The sequence below is a fragment of the Hemitrygon akajei genome, chromosome 11, assembly GCF_048418815.1.
Source record: "Hemitrygon akajei chromosome 11, sHemAka1.3, whole genome shotgun sequence".
Taxonomy (NCBI): Eukaryota; Metazoa; Chordata; class Chondrichthyes; order Myliobatiformes; family Dasyatidae; genus Hemitrygon; species Hemitrygon akajei.
In genome coordinates this window covers 80,138,429-80,147,146 of record NC_133134.1, presented here as the reverse complement: position 1 = coordinate 80,147,146, position 8,718 = coordinate 80,138,429, and the positions used below count along the sequence as shown (strand labels likewise).

Here is an 8,718-nt window from a genome sequence, read left to right as displayed (position 1 = left end):
ATGGAGACTGTGGGAGCGGACCTGAACACGGAGACTGTGGAAGAGGACCTGAACACGTAGACTTTGGGACAGGACCATACCTGAACACAGAGACTGTGGGACAGGACCTGAACACGGAGACTGTGGGACAGGTCCGTATCTGAGCACAGAGACGGTGGATCAGGACCTGAACACAGAGACTGTGGCACAGGACCTAAACACAGAGACTGTGAGACAGGTCCGTACCTGAACACGGACACTGCTGGACCATACCTGAACACAGAGACTGCGTGACAGGACTGCACCTGAACACGGAGACTGTGGGACAGGACCATACCTGAACACAGAGACTGTGGGATAGGACCGTATCTGAACACAGAGACTGTGGGACAGGAACTGAACACAGAGTCTGTGGGACAAGACTGTACCTGAACAGGGAGAATCTGGGACCGTACCTGAACACGGAGACTGTGGGACAGGACCATATCTGAACACAGAGACTGTGGGACAGGACCGTACCTGAACACCGATTCTGTGCGACTGGACCTGAACACGGAGACTGTGGGACAAGCACGTACCTGAACACCGAGTCTGTGGGACAGGACCGTACCTGAACACCGAGTCTGTGGGACAGGACCTGAACACAGAGACTGTGGGACAGGACTGTACCTGAACACGGAGATTCTGGGACCGTACCTGAACACGGAGACTGTGGGTCGGGACCTGAACACGGAGACTGTGGGACAGGACCTGAACACGGAGACTGTGGGTCGGGACCTGAACACAGAGACTGTGGGGCAGGACCTGAACACGTAGACTTTGGGACAGAACCATACCTGAACACGGAGACTGTGGGACGGGACCTGAACACGGAGACTGTGGGGCGGGACCTGAACACGGAGACTGTGGGACGGGACCTGAACACGGAGACTGTGGGTCGGGACCTGAACACGGAGACTGTGGGACAGGACCTGAACACGGAGACTGTGGGGCGGGACCTGAACACGGAGACTGTGGGACTGTACCTGAACACAGAGACTGTGGGTCGGGACCTGAACACAGAGACTGTGGGACTGTACCTGAACACAGAGACTGTGGGGCAGGACCTGAACACAGAGACTGTGGGACGGGACCTGAACACAGAGACTGTGGGACTGTACCTGAACACAGAGACTGTGGGTCGGGACCTGAACACAGAGGCTGTGGGACCGTACCTGAACACAGAGACTGTGGGACGGGACCTGAACACGGAGGCTGTGGGACGGGACCTGAACACGGAGACTGTGGGTCGGGACCTGAACACGGAGACTGTGGGACGGGACCTGAACACAGAGACTGTGGGACTGTACCTGAACACAGAGACTGTGGGTCGGGACCTGAACACAGAGACTGTGGGACGGGACCTGAACACAGAGACTGTGGGACTGTACCTGAACACGGAGACTGTGGGACGGGACCTGAACACGGAGACTGTGGGTCGGGACCTGAACACAGAGACTGTGGGACTGTACCTGAACACGGAGACTGTGGGACGGGACCTGAACACGGAGACTGTGGGACTGTACCTGAATACGGAGACTGTGGGACGGGACCTGAACACGGAGACTGTGGGTCAGGACCTGAACACGGAGACTGTGGGAACGGACCTGAACACGGAGACTGTGGGTCGGGACCTGAACACGGAGACTGTGGGACGGGACCGTACCTGAACACGGAGACTGTGGGACAGGACCGTATCTGAACACAGAGACTGTGGGTCGGGACCTGAACACAGAGACTGTGGGACGGGACCGTACCTGAACACGGAGACTGTGGGACAGGACCGTATCTGAACACAGAGACTGTGGGTCGGGACCTGAACACGGAGACTGTGGGACGGGACCGTACCTGAACACGGAGACTGTGGGACAGGACCGTATCTGAACACAGAGACTGTGGGTCGGGACCTGAACACGGAGACTGTGGGTCGGGACCTGAACACGGAGACTGTGGGACGGGACCGTACCTGAACACGGAGACTGTGGGACAGGACCGTATCTGAACACAGAGACTGTGGGTCGGGACCTGAACACGGAGACTGTGGGTCGGGACCTGAACACAGAGACTGTGGGACTGTACCTGAACACGGAGACTGTGGGACGGGACCTGAACACGGAGACTGTGGGACTGTACCTGAACACGGAGACTGTGGGACGGGACCTGAACACGGAGACTGTGGGTCGGGACCTGAACACGGAGACTGTGGGAACGGACCTGAACACGGAGACTGTGGGTCGGGACCTGAACACGGAGACTGTGGGACGGGACCGTACCTGAACACGGAGACTGTGGGACAGGACCGTATCTGAACACAGAGACTGTGGGTCGGGACCTGAACACAGAGACTGTGGGACGGGACCGTACCTGAACACGGAGACTGTGGGACAGGACCGTATCTGAACACAGAGACTGTGGGTCGGGACCTGAACACGGAGACTGTGGGACGGGACCGTACCTGAACACGGAGACTGTGGGACAGGACCGTATCTGAACACAGAGACTGTGGGTCGGGACCTGAACACGGAGACTGTGGGTCGGGACCTGAACACGGAGACTGTGGGACGGGACCGTACCTGAACACGGAGACTGTGGGACAGGACCGTATCTGAACACAGAGACTGTGGGTCGGGACCTGAACACAGAGACTGTAGGACGGGACCGTACCTGAACACGGAGACTGTGGGACAGGACCGTACCTGTGGCCTTGTTGAACCCCTGGCTGCTATGTAACCGGCTCTGCTTCTTTCAGGGTGTAAGCTAGCAGGTTTTGATGGAAAGTTCTGTTTGAGAGGAGGATTAATCCAGGCAAGGCAAGTCCTGATAACAGAAAGGATCAAAGGAAATGGCCCAAAGTATTGTTGAGGATCCCTACCACCCTCTCCACAATCCCATTGACCACTGCAATGGGATTGAATGCTATTGTATTAACTTATTTGTGGGAATATTTTACTTAATGTGCTTTGCATGAGAAATACATTGTGGGTAAACCGTGATCTAGAGGAACGCTGTTTTGTTTGTTTTATATGTGTACAGTCAGATGACAATAAACTTGAACTTGATAGGGGCAGGGGGAAGGATACTGGAGGAGTGTGAGTGTGTGTGTGTGTGTGTGTGTGTGTGTGTGTGTGAGTGTGTGTGTGTGTGTGTGTGTGTGTGAGTGTGAGTGTGTGTGTGTGTGTGTGTGTGTGTGAGTGTGTGTGTGTGTGTGAGTGTGTGTGTGTGTGTGTGTGTGTGTGTGAGTGTGAGTGTGTGTGTGAGTGTGAGTGTGAGTGTGTGTGTGTGTGTGTGTGTGAGTGTGAGTGTGAGTGTGTGTGTGTGTGTGTGTGTGTGTGTGAGTGTGTGTGTGTGTGTGTGTGTGTGTGTGTGTGTGTGTTTAAAGGGGATGTGCAGGGCATGTTGCTTCAGTGCCTGGGATAGTGGTAGAAGTGGCTTCAGTACTGTGCAAAAATGTCAGGCACCTTGTTTTTAAAATCTGGTTTCCGATGGGTTGGCTGCTCAAAAGCCTGATCACAACATCGTCCAGGTTTTCTGGCACCACCCCGGGAGACGGAAGCAAGCTGGACCACAAAGTCTGCAGTAAAACTGTGGCAAGTTCTCCAAGATACTTGGAACCACCCACCAGCCGATTGTTTTCAAATAAAATTTGCACAGCAGCACAGCTAAGAAAATTGATGTACTTTTAAAAGTTTTTTGTGGTCACACTAAATATTGATCCGATTTCGTTCTTTTTTACTGCTCTTTATGGTAATTTTTGATGTTTGGAAACTTTCAGGAAGTTTCAGGAACTTTTCAGAATTCTTTCTGAAAGCACTTTTGCTTTCAGAAATTCAAGCAACACACACAAAATGCTGGTGCAGGACTTTCCTTTCAGTTAGTCCTGACGAAGGGTCTCGGCCAGAAACGTGGACAGTGCTTCTCCTTATAGATGCTGCCTGGCCTGCTGCGTTCCAACAGCATTTTGTGTGTGTTGCTTTGTTTTATAGAATTTTTTTTACATGCTAGGACTTTTGCACAGGACTGTGACAGTGGGAGAGGGTTTCACACAGACGCATGAATATGCAAGGGATGGATGGATAACGATCATAGAACCAGGATCGGGTTTAATATCACAGGCATATGTCGTAAAATTTGTTGTTTTGCGGCAGCAGTACAGTACAATACGTGGTAAAAAAAAAACTGTAAAAATTACTGCATATAAAATATTTTAAAATATACAAATATCTATAAATAGTGCAAAAAGAGAGGGATGACGCCTTCTTGAGGCTCTGCCTTTTGAAAGTGCCCTGGGTGCTGGGGAGGTTGGTGCCCATGATGGAGCTGGCTGAGTTTGCTCGTTTCTGCAGCTTTTCCCGATATTGTGCCGTCGGAAGCGGTTTAATTTAATTTGGCATTGTGATTGCCACAGGCTGAGGGGCCTGTTCCTGTGCCGTGAATGAACTGTGTTGTACTGTATATCCTCGGGTTCAAAGTGGTTAATTCACGGCAACTGGAGTTGAGCAACTCCGCGGCTCCTCCCACCGACCGGCTGCTCGGCCTCCTTCCGCCCGATGAAGGCGGGAGTCGGAGGCTGGGTCTAGTGGGACACCGGCTGCCATGTCGGAAGCGAGAGGTGCGGGAAAAGCGGGGCTGCACCTGAACTCCCCCCGGGTCCGGGCCCGGGCCCCCACCCCTACCCCTCAGCCTTCCCGGGTCCCGGCACCCAGCACCTCCCCTCCCGCCGACCCACCACATATTTACCTTCTCCTCCTTCCACTTCCCACCCTCCCCTTCCTTAACCTTCACCTCCCCTCCCCCTTCCCTCCACTACACCCCACCCCTCCCCCTCACCTTCCCTCTTCTTCACCTCCCCTCCACCCCACCCCTCCCCCTCAACTTCCCTCTTCTGCACCTCCCCTCCACTACACCACTCCACCTCCCCTCCACTACACCCCACCCCTACCCCTCAGCCTTCCCGGGTCCCGGCACCCGGCACCTCCCCTCCCGCCGACCCACCACATATTTACCTTCTCCTCCTTCCACTTCCCACCCTCCCCTTCCTTAACCTTCACCTCCCCTCCCCCTCCCCTCCACTACACCCCACCCCTCCCCCTCACCTTCCCTCTTCTTCACCTCCCCTCCCCCTCCCCTTCCCCTCCACTACACCCCACCCCTCCCCCTCACCTTCCCTCTTCTTCACCTCCCCTCCCCCTCCCCTCCACTACACCACTCCACCTCTCCTTCCCCTCCCCCTCCACTACACCCCACCCCTCCCTCTCACCTTCCCTCTTCTTCACCTCCCCTCCCCTGTTCACCTCACCTTCCCTCTTCCCAAGTTCCCCTCTCCTCACATCTAGCCTCTTGCACTCCCACTTGCTCCCTCAAGACCTGCCCTAGCCCCCCACTTACCTTGGCCCTGAGTGACACCATCCACCCCTACCTCCCCCCCCCCCCCCCCGCCAAGTCTCTTCTAACGGCCTCCTGTGTTTTTGCAGAGCTGGCTGAGGCTGTCGAGGAGCTCAACGCCCAGTTGGTGAGGTTCCAAGAGAATCTGCAGAAGGTCACCGAGTTCCAGGTCTCTCTCCTCCGTGTCAACAAACTGATGGTAAGAGATGGGTATCCGGGGAAAGTGGGCACGGGGGAAGATTCGGCCAGTGAAATCCAACAGGATACTACTGTCAGAATCAATGGCATTGCTGCTTTCTCAATGTTTACGATCTCTCTGCGTCTCTGTCTGTCTCCCTGTCAGCCTCAAACTTCCCAGTAGTCCTTAGAGACGTATACCAGACCAGGGATTGAGGTGAAGGTAATTAAAGAGCTTCGTAAAGGAATAGTGAGGCTGTGCCTCTCGGTCCAGCATGCAAAGTACCACAGGCAGTAAATGAGGAACGTTGGTTTGGGGTGCAGCGAGGGTGTGAGGGCCTCTGTTAGACAGAGTTCACCATCGATATTGCATCCTAGATGACTAGATACACGTGCCTGGGCAGTACAATATGGAGAGCAAGCTGTTGCCCATGTAGCAAGCTCCGCTCTCCACGTGTTTGATGAACTCAAAGGAACGGCAGAGGCTGACACAGTTTGGTACCAGAAATGTCACAGGAGTTGCCAGTCAGTGTTTAATTCAATGTAGGTCTGCCTTCGGGACTCCAGCTCCAGATTTTTCCTTCCGGGTATACTCCCTTCCCTGTGAGTGGGTATAGTCGTAAGGCAGCGGAGGTTTGCGATCAGAGTTTTCCTTCTAGATGGAGTGCCAACCACGGCTGATGAATCCCATCTGCCCGAAGCGACTGGTTTTAAGGCGCCTGTAACAAATCTTTGCCCCATCAGTCAGTAGAAACTACTCCGCCGGGCTTAGTAGCTAAACCACACGTGAAGGCCAGGAGCTGGACTTGGTTGGCAGAGGCTATTTGAGGCGCACACCATTGGAAGTATCTATTGATGGTGGGAGCTTATTCCCCCCACCACCTGCTACAAAAACCTTAAAGAACCTTAAACTACTGGAGGTATATCTACAGATATTGATCTAGAGACTTTAGTTCAAATCCAATAGTAGCTGGGGAATTTAATTTTATTGCAGTAAGTAGATCTCAAATAAAATGCTGGTATTAATGACTGTGAAACCTTGATCCAGGAACCCCTGGTTCCTTCATGGTCTCCAGCGATAGGAAATCTGCTGTGCTTTGACCTGTGGGAGATCTCTAACCCCCACAAACCACAGGGATAGGACACTAAATGCTGACCTTCTTGCATCATTATCCTCAGAATAAGGTTTATTGTCCCTGACGTATGTCGTAAAATTTGTAGATTAACGGTAGCTGTGGAGTACATTAAAAAATCACTGTGTTACAATAAGAAATATTTTAAAAATAAACGAGTGGAGAGAGAAAGCACAATAGTGATTCTCAAAATGCTGGAAGAACTCAGCAGATTAGGCAGACTGGAATAAATATTTCGGGCTGAGACTGTTCACTGTTTATTCCTCTCTATGGATGCTGCCTGACTTGCTGAGTTCCTCCAGAGTACTTGTATTACTCTGGGTGTTGAAATGGTTGTTGGGATGGGTGCAGTGGGTAGTGCTTGTCGCTCTCACTTTCAGCTTCCACCGCGGGCTAGCACTCTCGCGAAAGGACAGCTGAACGTGTAGGTCCCTCCCTGCCGGTACATCACCTCTCCAACAGCAAGCCTCGTGTAGTGCCTCCTTGATGACGACACAGACTTTCGGACTCAGGCTGAACTACAGAGGACAGGGAGGAGGTCTGGCCCCTGCACACGTAGCACGTAGGCCCACTAGTGTGTGGGCACGCCCTGGTGCTCATGAACCAGATCCCCAGCTATGGGTAAGTGGGCAGCCCCGGGAAAGACGAAGGCTACGGGAGTAAACCCAGACAACAGATCCGGAGTGGAGACCCTCGGGCGGCTGGACGTCATTGAACGTCCTTCCGGCAGCTCCTGCAGCTGAGCTGATGCCAAACGTATCGCTTCGCAAACTTTCCTTTGGGCCACACTGGTGAGGCTGAGAGTGGAATCTTAACAACTGGGCATCTCAGGATCTCCATACCTTCCCCCCCAGGCTTGTGATGGTGATTGTCCTTCGAGAAAGACGGATGTCAAGCATCTGCAGAACCTCTTGTGATTAGCAAAATAATGAGTAGTTCATGTGTTCTTGGACCATTCAGAAATCTGATGGTGGAGAGGAAGAAGCTGTTCCTAGAACACTGAGTGTGTGTCTTCAGGCTCCTGTCCCTCCTCCCTGATGAGAAGAGTTGCTTCAAAAGGGTGGCGAACGTGTGGAATATCAACTGTGGAAGGCCAAGAGGATGAATACATTTAAGTGAGAGGTAGACAGATTTCTGTGCACAAGGAGTACGAGGGCAAAGTGGTAATGTTGCTTTGAGGAAGAGCATCAGCCGTTCACTGAATCACTATTTTATTTTTGTTTTCACAGTGCTTCTGGATGGAAAATACACACAAGTTAATAAAGCATCGCACACTGATGTTTCAGACACCGCCTACCCTGAATCAGCCCAGGAAATGATTCCAGATGTATTCTGGTGCTTCCCCCCCCCATCCAGACCTTCCGGCTGGTCCCGTCTGAAGATTGTAACTCTTTTCATTCCCAAGCTTTGGATTCTGCACTGGGGAGGTACACTGGCCGGTCCCTCCTAAGCCATGACAGGTTCCGCTGTGTGCTCTGCTGGAGTGCTGGCGGGCACGGAGAAACATCGTCGGACTTGTGAAGCTGCGGACGAAACCAGCTGAAACCAAACCCCCCCGAACAGCTTGCAGGCTTTCCTTTAACCTGATGTTGAGTGTCTATCTGTCAGCTCTCTCTTACTACTTAAATAAACGGAGTGATATCTCTTTCTGTCTGCCGCAGCCCTGTTGACTGAATGTAGGTGTTGCCAGCGTTTAATGCACATCCCTAATTACCCCTGAACTATACCGCTTGCTGTGGCTTCAGTCAAGTCTAGGCCAGGCCAGGCACCTCCTCCTATAAAGGAGTTAGTGAAGCTGGTGGGTTTTGTGACTGGCTTTGTAGGGGACTTTTGCCACATTAAGATCATAAAACATAGGAATAGAATTAGGCCACTTGGCCCATTGAGTCTGCTCCGCCATTCCATCGTGTCTGTTTTATTCTAGCTCTCACCCCCGTTCTCCTGCCTTCTCCCCATAACCTTTGACGCCCTGGCTAATCAAAACCTAACAACCTCCCTCTTAAATACA

General features: G+C 52.7%; 1 long non-coding RNA gene across 1 annotated transcript; it reads left to right on the top strand.

Annotated features, from left to right (window-relative positions):
• Positions 1-4,422: 4,422 nt before the first annotated feature.
• LOC140735755 (uncharacterized) lies at positions 4,423-8,355 on the top strand. The gene is made up of 3 exons (XR_012100805.1): positions 4,423-4,627; positions 5,490-5,599; positions 7,940-8,355. It is a non-coding gene; the product is annotated as an uncharacterized lncRNA (long non-coding RNA).
• Positions 8,356-8,718: the final 363 nt, after the last annotated feature.